The following is a 14,534-nucleotide window of genomic DNA, read 5'->3' as shown; positions in this document are numbered from 1 at the left end:
ACGCCTTCGGCACTGGCAGCGCAGGCAAAGAACACCCGAAAGGGTACCACGCCAAGGGGGCCCAGTCCGCTGGGCACCCCCTTGCCTTCAGATGACGACATGGACGTCGAGCCCTTCCGGCTTCCATCGCAGCGCAAGGAACGGGCTGCGACGTCCAGGTCAGTAGAGAAGGCCAGAAAACCCCTTCCAAGAGTGCAAGCCCCGAAAGACCCTACATAAATAATCACACTCCAGTAGCTCTGAACACATAATAATGGGAAGAGAAAATATTGTTCAATGGAACTGCAGAGGCCTTCTGAATAATCTTGACGACGTGTATGAGATTCTGCATGCCAATCAGCCAAGTGTAATGTGTGTTCAGGAAACACACCTGAATTCCAAGAACACAAATTTCTTGAATAGTTATTTGATATACAGAAAGGACAGGGATGGCTGCACGCACTCTTCTGGGGGTGTGGCCATAATTGCCCAGAAATCTTTAGCATGCCACCCTGTCACTCTGAACACTGTCGTTGAGGCTGTGGCAATTCGAACAATAATATTTAATAGATTTATAACGGTATGCTCCATATACATTCCCCCTGATGTTTCACTTTTAAGCTCTGACTTCAAGGCGCTGGTTGACCAGCTGCCCGAACCATACATCCTGACAGGCGACCTTAATGCTCACAACACTCTTTGGGGCTCTTCTCGCACGGATGCCCGAGGTCGCCTTATAGAGAAATTCCTTACATCTTCAGGAGCATGCCTTTTAAACAATAAACAGCCTACATACCATAACATAGGACACAACACATACTCATGTCTTGACTTGTCGATTGGCTCCGCAGTTCTCTTTCCTCTTCTCGAGTGGGGTGTGGGCACTGACCCATACGGTAGTGACCACTTCCCCACCTCACTCACATACATAGGTAAAGGCCCATGCAGTCCATCTTCCCATAATAGGTTCAATGAAGCACGAGCTAACTGGAATACATTTACAGAGACATCCAAACTACACCACACATCCATAGGACACCTACACGTCGAAGAAGCTACCCAACTCCTCACGGCGCACATCCTCGACGCCGCCGAAAAGTCCATTCCCCATGCCTCTGGTGCCCCACGCAACCAGCGGAGGCCGTGGTGGAATGAGGACTGTAGGCGGGCGCGAGAGGCCCAGAACAAGGCGTGGGGTATCCTGCGCAGGCACCCCACGACGGGAAACCTTTTATTGTTCAAAAGGGCTAAGGCGATGGGAAAACGTGTGCGCCGTGAGGCAAAACGAGAGAGTTGGCGCTCATTCGTAACATCCATAAACTCGTACACTGACTCTCGCAAAGTCTGGACACGAATACGCAAACTAAAAGGACAACAGACACACAGCCTGCCCCTGGTCAGTACAACAGGGGACAAACTGGAAGACCAGGCTAACACACTCGCACAACACTTCCAACACGTGTCCAGTTCAGCACACTACACTAGCACTTTCATGAAACACAAACAATTGGCTGAAAAGAAGTCTTTACGTGATAATGATAAGTCAACCTCCTCTTATAACTCGGAGTTTTCACTCCATGAGCTGAGGACCGCTCTGAGCAGTTGTAAACCCTCAGCTCCAGGCCCAGACAACATCACATACACAATGATACAGCACCTAGACTCAGACACTCTTCTAACACTCCTCCACCTATATAACAAGATTTGGCTTTCGGGGCACATTCCTCGCTCTTGGAGGGAGGCCATAGTAGTGGCTATCCTAAAGGAAGGGAAGGACCCTTCCTCTCCATCCAGTTACCGGCCCATTGCTTTGACAAGCTGCCTGTGCAAGCTCCTCGAGAAGATGATAAACCGTAGGCTCGTGTACTTTCTTGAGTACAATGGTCTTCTCAAGGGCTGCCAGGCAGGCTTCCGGGCGGGGCGATGCACAAATGATCAACTGGCTTCTCTAGAGGCCTACATAAAGGATGCATTCATTCATAAGCAATACTGTATGACAGTATTTTTTGACATTGAAAAGGCATATGATACAGCATGGCGCTACGGCATTCTTAGAGACCTAAAAGCTTTTGGTATCTCGGGTAACATGCTGAACACTCTTTGTAGTTACATGTCTTCACGAACATTTCGTGTCAGGGTCGGTTCGGCACTTTCAAATGTTCACATGCTGGAGAATGGCGTGCCTCAAGGTGGCGTATTGAGCTGCACCTTGTTTATAGCTAAGATGGACTCTTTCCGAAAGGCACTGCCGCCAACCATATCCTGCTTGATGTATGTAGATGACGTTCAAATATCTTTCAAATCATGTAACATATCCATTTGTGAACGTCAGGTCCAGCTTGGGGTAAATAAACTTTCTCGCTGGGCAGATGAAAATGGATTTAAACTTAATCCTTTTAAAAGTACCTGCGTTGTATTCTCAAAAAGGCGGGGCATCCTGCCCGATCCCGACGTAAAACTCTTTGGTGACTCGATTCCAGTAAAAAGAGAACACAAGTTTTTGGGTGTGGTGTTTGACGAGAAACTCTCATTCATACCCCACATAAAACGACTTAAACAAAAATGCCTAAAAACAATGAATATTCTAACAGTCCTGTCTCACCAATCGTACGGTGCAGACAAACAACTCCTGCTTAGACTTTATGCCGCGTTGGTAGGGTCACGGTTGGACTACGGAAGCGTTGTGTATGGGTCAGCCACAAAAACAGCACTTAAAATGCTCGACCCAGTGCTTCACTTAGGGCTTCGCCTGTCTTGTGGGGCGTTCCGTACCAGTCCTGTCCACAGTCTTTATGCAGAGTGCGACAAATGGTGCTTAGCGTACCAGCGAACTTATGTTGACCTCCTATATGCCTCCAAAATCTCATCAATGAATAACCATCCCTTTAAACCGGTTTTTAATGATACGTCCACAACTAAACTCTTTTTAAACCGCCCATCTATTGCTGTTCCTTTCTCGCAGAGAGTGAGGGACGAGATGACTATTCATGACGTCTCCCTCTTAGACACATTCAAATCATCTCACACTGATCTTGTAGCACCATGGCATCTTCGTCCTGTGGCATGTGACTTGTCTTTCGTACAATACAACAAGAACAGGACACCAAGAAGTGGGATTTTGCAGCATTTCATGCATCTGCAGAATAAATACAGGGCTGCAGAGTTTTTCAGCGATGCATCTAAAACGTCCACTGCGGTGTCTTGTGCTGCGCATGGGCCTAATTTTGAAGCATGTAAAACAATGAATGTTAATACAAGTATTTTTACAGCAGAGGCATATGGCATATTTCTAGTTGTAAGTCACATAGTTGAACATCATATTCCTACATCCGTCATTTATACAGATTCGTTGAGCGTCGTCCGTGCATTATCATCCGGAAAGTCATCAAAAAACCATGTCATTAATCTTATCTTCAAAACGATTATGGTAGCTTATTCTTCAAACCTTGGGTTGACTGTGTGTTGGGTGCCAGGCCACTCTGGCATTGGCGGTAATGAAGTGGCGGATGAAATGGCCGCCAATGCTGCACTCCGAAACACAGTCGACATGGCAACACTACCTTACACAGACCTCAAGCCACACATTAGACAACAACTCCGTAAAACTTGGCAAGCAGACTGGAGCGAACAGACAGACAACAAACTACACGTAATAAAACCACACTTGGGACAATACATTACTGACTCACACAACAGGCACATTGAAGTTACCTTAGCTAGGTTACGGATAGGCCATACGCATGTAACGCACTCGCACCTGCTCACGGGATCTCCAAGACCCCTGTGTAGCAGGTGTGGGGAGGGCCTATCCGTAGTCCACATACTCATACAATGCAAGGCACTTGACACAACACGACACAAACACTTCAGAGAACTCTACAGACAACATATTCCCCTACACCCATCTCTGTTTCTAGGTGACGATGCCATGGTTTCTGTGAAACGCGTTTTTAAATATTTGTCAGATGTTAAGTTTTTAAACCTCATTTCCTATCATGCGTAATCATATCTGGCCCTATACACCAGCCATCACCATTATCTTTATTGATCTTACTATGTCCAGTTTACACATTTTATACATAGCTTTTGTGGTAATCACTTGTTTTCATTAAATAACTTCTCTGGCGCTCTTTGCCCTCGTCGGCCTTGCGCCATTAAACACCAACCATCATCATCATTAGATGTGTACAGGTCGTCCGTTTCTAACAGTTTTCCGCCTTCGCAAGTTCGCCCTGTGTCGTGCGACCTTTCTTTTATGAGACTTGACAAAAATCGTGTACCACGAGCTGCAATACTGCAGCACTTTCTCTCTTTGCAGTTTAAATACACATGTGCAGAATTTTATAGTGACGCTTCTAAAACCTCCACTATGGTGTCGTGTGCTGCTCATGATCCAAATTTCAATGCAGCCAGAACCATCAGCGTCCAGACAACAATTTTTTCACCCCGCACGGGGCACCTTGAGCAATCTTGGTGACGGTACTGGCGATACCGCGTACCGCGAGCTCCCAAACATAAGCTGTATCCAACCGTGGCGATGTGTTTATAGCTGGAGGGTTATAGAAACCACGAACGGTGGCCGTCGGAGCCTTGGTCAAGCTCCGGCCGAAGGGCTATCTCCCTGTCTACCAGGCAGGGAGCTCCGGGACCTCTTTGACTACCAGGGTAAGGTCAAAGGAGAAAGTACCCCCGTCTCCCTGCTTTTATACTATGCCATATGGTATCTTCAACCCCCCCCAACCGTGATCGGCCTCCTAAAAGGGGCCGCACCGCAGTATCTTTTCCTTCTTCGCCTTCTATCTCGCTCCCAAAGCCAGATAACTACCCTCGTTTTTTGATCATTGAATCTGTGGACAACTCGAAGCCGGCTTCCTCTCAATCTGTATTTCTTGTTTCTAAATACCTTGAAGGTATCATCGGCAAAACATATGACGCCATAAAGCTCAGAACTGGTGAAGAGCTAGTTGAAGTAAAACTCAGCAGCAATCCACAATCCTCCTGAAACAAACCCTCATGGCAGATCTGGAGATCAGGGTCACAACCCACCGCAGGCTCAACAGTTGTCAAGGTGTGATCTCTGAGGCAGATCTCCTAACCGAGACAGAGACTGATCTGCTCGAAGGCCTAAAAGACCCAGGCGTGACAGCAGTAAGGCGCATCGTCATCAGGAGAGACAACAAAGAAATAGCCACCAAACATCTGATCCTGACTTTCGACCGCTGCACACTGCCCGAGCATGTCAACGCAGGTTTCATCCGTTGTTCTGTCCGGCCGTACATCCCGAACCCGAGGCGCTGTTTCAAGTGCCAGAGGTTCGGGCATGGTACCAACTCCTGTCGAGGCAGAACAACCTGTGCCCAAATCGCCCAGCACGATGATCTCTCCGACAACTGCACTGCAACCAACTTCATCTGCCCAATTGTCAGTGTCCACACGCAGCATACTCTCGCGCTTGTGAAAAGTTAAATCTTGAAAAAAAAAATCATTAACCTTAAGATAACCGAAACCATCACCTTCCCAGAGGCGCGATAGAGGTTCGCCTCCTTCCCTCTGGGCAGGTACGCCGACGCAGCTCGCCGGGGGGCGGAGCGGCGTTTGGATTCGGCGGGGACCCAGTACCGCGAGTCGGACTTGGTCTCGCCCGCACCCCCCCCCCGGGTTGCCTATGGCAGCCCAACCCGCCTCGGCAGCGCTCGCTCACCCAGCAGCGGCTGTGGTGGCAACAACGTCTGTTGGGGATGCCGCTGCATCCACTGTTTCCTCTCCAGCGGCCCAAAGCACACGCAAGGGCACGGAGATGGAGACGGAGGCAGTCACAGCGACCACCTCCACCGCCTCACTGCCTGTGGCATCTGTGGTGCTCCCCACGCCTTCGGCACTGGCAGCGCATGCAAAGAACACCCGAAAGGGTACCACGTCAAGGGGGCTCAGTCCGCTGGGCACCCCCTTGCCTTCAGATGACGACATGGACGTCGAGCCCTTCCGGCTTTTATCGCAACGGAAGGAACGGGCTGCGACGTCCAGGTCAGTAGAGAAGGCAAAAAAGCCCCTCCCAAGAGTGCAAGCCCCGAAAGACCATACATAAATAATCACACTCTAGTAGGTCTAACAAATCATAATGGGAAGAGAAAACATAGTTCAATGCAACTGCAGATGCCTTCTGAATAATCTTGACGACGTGCATGAGAACCAGCCAAGTTTAATGTGTGTCCAGAAAACACATCTTAATTCCAAACACACAAATTTCTTGAATAGTTACATGGTATACAGGAAAGACAAGGATGGCTGCACACACTCTTCTGGTGGTGTGGCCATAATTGCCCGCAAATCCTTAGCATGCCACCCTGTCACCTTGAACACCGTCCTTGAGGCTGTAGCCGTCCGCACAATATTATTTAATAGGTTATTAACGGTATGCTCCATCTACATCTCCTGATCTTGCACTTCTGAGCTCTGACTGAGGCGCTGATCGACCAGCTTCCTGGACCATACATCCTAACACGCGACTTCAATGCGCACAATTCTCTTTGGGGCTCTTCTCGCACGGATGCCCGAGGTCGCCTGATAGAGAAGTTTTCAACATCCTCTGGAGCCTGCCTTTTCAACAAGAAACAGCCTACATACCATAACATAGGACACAATACATACTAAAATCTTGACTTGGCTATTGGTTCGGCAATTCTTTTTCCATGTCTTGAGTGGGGTGTGGGCACTGACCCATATGGCAGTGACCACTTTCCCACCTCACTAACATATATAGATAAAGGCCCATGCAGTTCATCTTCCCACAATAGGTTCAACGAAGCAAGAGCTAACTGGAATACATTTACTGAGACATCCAAACTACACCACACATCCATAGGACACCTACACATTGAAGAAGCTACCCAACTTCTCACGGCGCACACCCTCGACGCCGCCGAAAAGTCCATTCCCCACGCCTCTGGTACCCCGCGCAACCAGAGGAGGCTGTGGTGGAATGACGACTGTAGGCGGGCGCGAGAGGCCCAGAACAAGGCGTGGGGTATCCTCCGTCGGTACCCCACGTCGGGTAACCTTATTTTGTTCAAACGGGCCAAGGCGTTAGGAAAACGTGTGCGCCGTGAGGCAAAACGAGAGAGTTGGCACACCTTCTTGACATCCATTAATTCATACATGGACACGCAAAGTTTGGACACGTATACGCAAGCTCAAAGGACAACAGACACACAGCCTGCCCCTGGTTAGCTCAACTGGGGACACACTCGAAGACCAGGCTAACACACTTGCGCAACACTTCGAACACGTGTCCAGTTCAGCACACTACACAAGCACTTTCATGAAACACAAAACATCTGCAGAAAAAAAGCCCTTACAAGACAAATACAAATCAAATACTTCTTAGAACTCTGAATTCACTCTCTATGAGTTGAGGGTTGCCCTGAGCACGTGCAAACCTTCAGCCCCAGGCGCAGAGAAGATTACATACACCATGATCCAACACCTACACCGAGACACTCTTGAAACACTCTTACACCTATACAATAAAATATGGCTTTCGGGGCACGTTCCACGCTCTTGGAGGGAGGCCATAGTAGTTGCTTTCCTAAAGGAAGGGAAGGACCCTTCTTCTCCCGCCAGTTATCGTCCCATTGCCCTGACAAGCTGCGTGTGTAAGCTCCTCGAGAAGATGATAAACAGGCGACTCGTGTACTTCTTAGAGTACAACGGTCTTCTCGAGAGCTGCCAGGCAGGCTTTAGGGCGGGGTGATCTACCAACGATCAACTCGTTGCGTTAGAGTCAAATATTAAAGATGCCTTCCTCCATAAGCAGTACTGTATGACAGTATCCTTTGATCTTAAAAAGGCGTACGACACTGCTTGGCGGTACGGCATCCTCAGCGATTGGAAGTCCTTTGGCATGTCGGGTAACATGATGAATACGCTTGTTAGTTACCTGTCTGAAAGAACGTTTCGCGTGCGAGTTGGAGCTGCACTGTCTAGGGTGCATGTGCAGGAAAACGGCGTGCCGCAAGGTGGTGTTTTGAGTTGCACTTTGTTTATTGTAAAAGTGAATTCTCTTCGGAAGGCACTGCCACCATCGATCTCTTGTTCAATCTATGTAGACGATGTTCAACTCTCCTTCAAATCGTGTAACTTGTCTATCTGCGAGCGCCAAGTGCAGCTTGGTGTGAACGAGCTTGCCGGCTGGGCAGATAGCAACGGTTTTAAATTTAATCCAGGGAAGTGCACTTGTGTTCTGTTTTCCAAGAGGCGTGGCATTCGGCTGGATCCAGACATTCGACTCCACGGTGTCTCTATTCCTGTAAAAAAGGAACACAAGTTCTTAGGTATTATCTTTGACGAAAAGCTGACATTCATCCCACACATAAAACAACTAAAACATAAATGCTTAAAAACAATTAATATCCTTAATGTTCTGTCGCACATCTCTTTTGGTGCTGACAAACAACTTCTCTTACGTGTTTTTACCAGCTTGATAGGTTCACGATTGGACTATGGTAGCCTTGTTTATGGGTCAGCAAGTAAAACATCGCTCAAGATGCTGGACCCAGTGCTCCATCTCGGGCTCCGCCTGGCGTGTGGCGCCTTCCGCACTAGCCCGGTGGAAAGCCTATATGAGGAGTGCAACAATTGGAACCTACAACGTCAGCGAGCATACACAGATCTCCTTTTAAATCAGTTTTTCATGATACGTCCATCACTGAACTCCTTTTAAATCCACCATCGTTCTCTGCGCCCTTCTCTTCCAGAGTTAGAGAGGAAGCGTCAGAGTTTTCTGTCTCCTTTTTAGATACAATCCAAAGTTCTCTAACGGATTTTATAGCACCATGGCATCTCCGCCCTGTGTCACGCGACACATCTTTCACACACTTAGATAAAAACCGAGCTCCCACATGTGCAATTCTGCAGCATTTCTTGTATTTGCAGCAGAAGTATGAGTGCTCTCAATCTTATACGGACGCTTCTAGAGCTGTCACCTCTGTGTCCTGCGCGGCGCATGGGCCCGGCCTTAGTGTCACTAGAACTCTGAATAGTCATACTAGTATCTTTACGGCAGAGGCTTACGGTGTACTTCTTGTTGTCAATGATATACTTCAAAGCCACATCCCACAATCCATTATCTATACAGATTCCCTCAGTGTTGTGCGGGCACTGTCGTCAACAATGCCTTCGAAAAACCACGTTGTCAATCTGACCGTCAAGGGTATGTCTGTGTATGTACGCAAATTTGAACTGGTTCTTTGCTGGGTCCCTGGCCACTGTGGTATAGCCGGGAACGAAGCAGCGGACCGAATGGCTGCTGCTGCTACACTCTTGAATACAGTAGACATAACCACATTACCCTACACCGACGTGAAACCACACATCAGAAAACAACAAGTCCATCATATATACAGATTCCTTGAGGTTTGTGCGCGCATTGGCATCATACAAGCCATGCAAAAACAGAATTGTCCATATGGGTTTCAACACTATCATGTCTATATATGCCCAAAAACTTGTTCTGGTGTTGTGCTGGGTTCCAGGCCATGCTGGGATTGCTGGCAATGAGGTTGCGGATCAGAAGGCCGCAGTTGCTGCACTCAGGAACACAGTAGATATAACAATACTACCACAGAGTGACCTTAAGCCACAAATTCGACAACACCTTCGTAGGAAATGGCAAGCACAGTGGAATGAACAGACAGATAACAAACTACACGTAATAAAGCCACACTTGGGACGATACACAACTGACTCACACAACAGACACACGGAAGTCGCCTTGGGTAGGCTGCGGATAGGGCACACCCATGCAACGCACTCGTATCTACTGACGGGATCTCTAGACCCCAGTGCGGCAGGTGCGGAGAGGCCCTATCCATAGTGTACATACTAATCACATGCAAGGCACTTCACACAACACGACACAAACACTTCAGAGAACTCTACAGACAACATATTCCCCTCCATCCATCGTTTTTTCTAGGTGACGATGCCATTGTTTCCGTGAAACGTGTGTTTGAGTATTTGTCCGACGTCAAGTTTTTCAACCTCATTTCCTCTCACGCATAATGAAATCTGGCCCTATACACCAGCCATGCTCATTGTCGTTTTGGGATTGTACTTTTGTTTTTGCTGACTTTACTTAGTGTTTAAGGTTTCACCCCTCATATATGACTAGTGTTTTGGCGCTCTTTGGGGCGGGATTAGATTGCTTGGTACCGACCACACACATTCGGCGCAGCGGCTGGTGGCGCATCCAACACACAGACTCTTCAAATGATTGATTGATTGCTCACGGTTGCCCTCCCTCTTAGTGGGTGACGTTGTGTGTCATCGCATTCATTGGAGACGTCTGCCCTCCTGACGGCTTCCGTCTGCCGCTGTTGTTTGAACGGATGGTTGCGGAGTGGTCTGGAACGGCACTGCGAAGCTCGCGGAGTCCCAAGGGGCTTCGATGGCGCTCGAGCAGCAAGCCAAGAAGAACGTCGTGATCAAGTGGTTCCCGGCCCACGCGGGCCGAGACCTGTCACCCGACACCAGCAATCGCAACGAGGAGGCGGACGCTGCGGCTCGTGATCTCGCCACGTGCCGGGCCGCGGCCGTCCGTCCGCCACACCTCGAAGACGGCGACGAAACGACCGACGAAGAAGATGAAGTGGAGCCCTTGTCCGGCTACGGCGGAGTGCTTCGCTGGCATCGAGAACAACGGAGGACCTACCCGCCGCCGCACCGGGAACTGTCTCGGGCGGAGGCGACGAGGTTCCGACAACTGCAAGCGGAGACCGTTCTGACGCCGGCTCTTGCGCGACACATGTGTCCTGACTATTACGAAAGCGACCTGTGCAGTGCGTGTGAGCGAGAACCCGCGACTCTGAGACACCTTATGTGGGGGTGTGAAAGTGCTGTGCGCCATGGGGGGACTTTAGTGCCGTGCCCGACGGACACGTATCCGCCCGAAGTGCGCGTGTGTGTGAACTCTACCGAGCTCCAACATCAACGACGGGCCATCCAGCGGCTCGAGGCGGCCCTGGCCAAGCAAAGGCGAAAGGGAGCCCCGCGTCTGCCGGTCCCTCCCGACAACGGGAGCCGATCGGACCGACCGGGGACCTCGAGTAGTCCGAGCGACGGCCGGGCACAAAGCCTCGGGGTCTAAGCCCGAAGTCTTAGGACTGAATAGCCTAGACTGATAGACAGGGGGACGAGGCCGAGCCCTGCGTGGCCGGACCGAGTCTCTTGCATGCCGGATGTGATCAATAAAGTCTTTTCTCTCTCTCTTGGCGCTCTTTGCCCCAGTTGGCCTTGCGCCATAAACATCCAACCATCATCATCATCATGGAATACTTTTTGATGTATCTCCTTTGTCACTGGAGAAAGAAATGAGCATGTTGTCAGTGTCTGCAGGGGCAGGCAAACCTTATAAGTTTTTATATAGCCTGCTAATATAGAGAAATGGCCTGGATACTGTTGCTGCAGACATGGTACGCATTGGCCAGCTAGAAAAGTTTTTTGTAGCTGTGAGTTGAAAGGTTCAAGGACACTTGTCTATAACCGGGTGTGCATAGCTAAATGGTCAAGAGTATATGCCCAAAGCCATACATCACTCCTTAGCCAGTTAAAGAACTTTTATTGCTGTTGTACATATTTAGGGCCAAATATGTTTCATAGCTAAAGTTAACATGCCTAAATGATAACAGGTTATAGACTAAGAGCCCTTAGACGGCTCTATAACCAGTTTAAAGAGCTTTTATGGCTGTGTTTCTGTACCTTTTTGGGCAAACAATTCATTATAGCTGGCTAAAGGAAGTAAACGTACAGGACTATGTAGATTTAGGGCTTTAGGTGCCTTTATAGCCAGCTTAAAAACCTTCATTGGCCATGGTTCTGTAGCTTTTGGGCCGAACACTTCGTTATAGCTAGCTAAAGAAAGCGAAACATACGGGAGTCTCTAGATTCACAGCCATAGATGGCTCTATAGCCAGCTTAAATAGCTTTTATGGCTGTGTTTCTATAGCTTTCGGGACGAACACTTCTCTATAGCTGGCTAAAGAGAGCTAATTGATCTGGGGTTTATAGATTCCCAGCCATATACTGTTCTATAGACAGCTAAAGGAGCTTTTGTGGCTGCTGGTCTATAGAGCTGAGGACATACACGTTTCTTTAGCCGGCAAAAGCAACCTGAATAGCTGAGATTCTATAGCCTAAACACAGTAGCATGTTCTACAGCTGTCTAAAGAGTATTCTGTGGTCTAGATTCTTTAGCCTGTAGTGCATCAATAATTCAATAGGTGGCCATAGCCTGTTTTTTGTAATCTTATGGGCGGCCATAGAGATCCATAGGCGGTGATAGCATACCACAAATGTTTCCATAGGCACCCATAGACCATTTTTGTAGGGGGTTTCCCTGTTTTTGTATCATTATGTTTGTCCGTTCCTGCCTAGGGCTTCTTAAATGAAGCTGGCAGTACCCTGCGACTAAATAAATAAATAACCCATTCCCGACGCGTCCGATCTCTTCCGGCGCTCAACTTGGATTTAGAAAAAAAACTTTGCAGCGTGAAGTACGTCAACAGCGTCGACTAAAGGGCTGGGCGGTGACGACGCTCTGCCACTTGCAGGCTCCCCGATCCATGGTCGCACGAAGTGAAATTTCAAGTGAAAGCTTCTTGCTTAAACTAGTACACTTGGTGACGAGGACGTTTCTACAGCAAGTGATAAAAAAAGTAACGCAATCGGCGGTTATCGTGCGCAGATGTTTGCGAATCCGGTGGACTTCAGGCTCGTCTTGAGCGGTGCCCCGCGCTTTTGCGCACGTGCATGCGCACTATGCCTGTACGTTTTTTAAACACTGCTGATTTGCGTCGCCGTTACGAATACATGGTGCAGCGCTAGCTTGCCGTTTCATTGCGTGGCTGAGTGACAAAATGCAGCGGGCGTCAGAAGCGTGAAATCTGTTTTGTGATTCCGAAAGTGGTGGCCGTAAAACAAAGTGGTCGGGTGAACTGAGTGGTAGGCGTCCTGTTTCCTTGTTTGCTCTCACTTTATTTAATTACACTCTTGCATCATATATCCCCAGTTCTCACTTATTACCTAGACTAGAAGAAGGGTCGCCAAAGTATTCAGGTGTAGTGCCGAGTTGCATGAAGTCGACACGACGGAGGGCTGGATGGAAAATCAGTTTGGATTCGGAGGGGGGCTTTGAAGGCAAAGTGAAAAAAATTAAGCGGATTGACAATAATATTTCGCAATAATCTGGGAAACTGTAAATATGGAGAACAATGCAGCTGGAAGCGATCAATTTTCTGTCCTTTTCTCCCCGTCAAACACTAGTTAAGGTCAAAACTGGCGTGTCAGCGGCGTTCAGATTGTTAGTGACAGGGGTTCTGACGACGTGCTGGTGGCCGCGTAATACAGCTCCGCTGGCTACATTCGACCCGCGGGCTATAGGTTGCCGACCCCTGCAGTAGATATAATCAACACAGTCAGTGACGATCGCGTAAATATTTGGGTCGCGCTCCGTGTATGTAGCTGTGTTATGTTATGTAAATATATAATTACACATCTCTGCAATAGCGGACATGTGATTTGGTGGTTGTTTTGCGTCCTTTACTTGCGCCTAACTTGTTTATTTGACGCTATTGCCTCACCTACTTGGTAGTATACATGTACCCTGCCGTTCGTAAATCGTATGGCGTAAAATGTTAAACAAAAATCATTCAGTTTGTGAAAATACGAAAACAATTGCACTCGTCTTCAAGGCGGTGCCAGGCCAGCAGTGTCAGCTGAGTCGGCTGCGCTTCTCGTGTCGTCTTGTATATGCTCCGGCTGAGCAACCATTTACAGTTACCTCAGGGTATAGGATGAGCAGCATTCTGTGTTTATGGTATACTTGCGAACTGTTTCTTTGTCAATGGTGCGCACGAAGAAAGAACGATAAGTATCGTCAGGAAGTTAGACCACCCGACTTGGGGATAGTGTCCCACGTCGCTAGGATCGCTACAGCTCGCTCAAAAGAACGCCGATAAATCTACTTATAGCCGATATTATTTTGTTTAGCCTGTGCAACTACTTTAAGGACATTTTATTCACTATGCAGTCACGCACCTAAACGCACCACAATGTGATTAATATAAGTACAACCAACTTTTTCTCTGACTTGTAATAGGAAACAAATGGAGGGCGGTGAGGGTTGTCTGCTTCTGTACTACCCAGAGGCATCGGCCTTTAGGGGCGCTGCTTGTTTCCAGAACTCCAGCGCAGGAGCCCTATTGCGAAGGTGACCGAATTTGTTTTCCTCCGCTCTATGATATACCGGCACATGCAATCACCACGTGGTCGTGTAGCTTCCTAACAGGCTGCCTAAGCCTGTCTACGGGCTACGCGGGCATGACGAAGCGAAATGGGTCACGTGGGTACGCGCTCGACGGGGGTAGAAATCGAGAGATCGCGCAACGGAAGTTGAGCAGAAAATTGTAAGATGAAGGGTACGCTGGTTTTCTGGTCTTCTTGGCCATAATTTCCCCCTAAATAAATACAATCGTCTCGTTATCATTCTCCCCGCAGGGGAA

This window comes from Haemaphysalis longicornis, unplaced genomic scaffold (genome assembly GCF_048455015.1).
Source record: "Haemaphysalis longicornis isolate Haplotype H1 unplaced genomic scaffold, Haemaphysalis longicornis Haplotype H1 scaffold_7, whole genome shotgun sequence".
NCBI lineage: Eukaryota > Metazoa > Arthropoda > Arachnida > Ixodida > Ixodidae > Haemaphysalis > Haemaphysalis longicornis.
Note: the sequence above shows the minus strand (reverse complement) of the source record.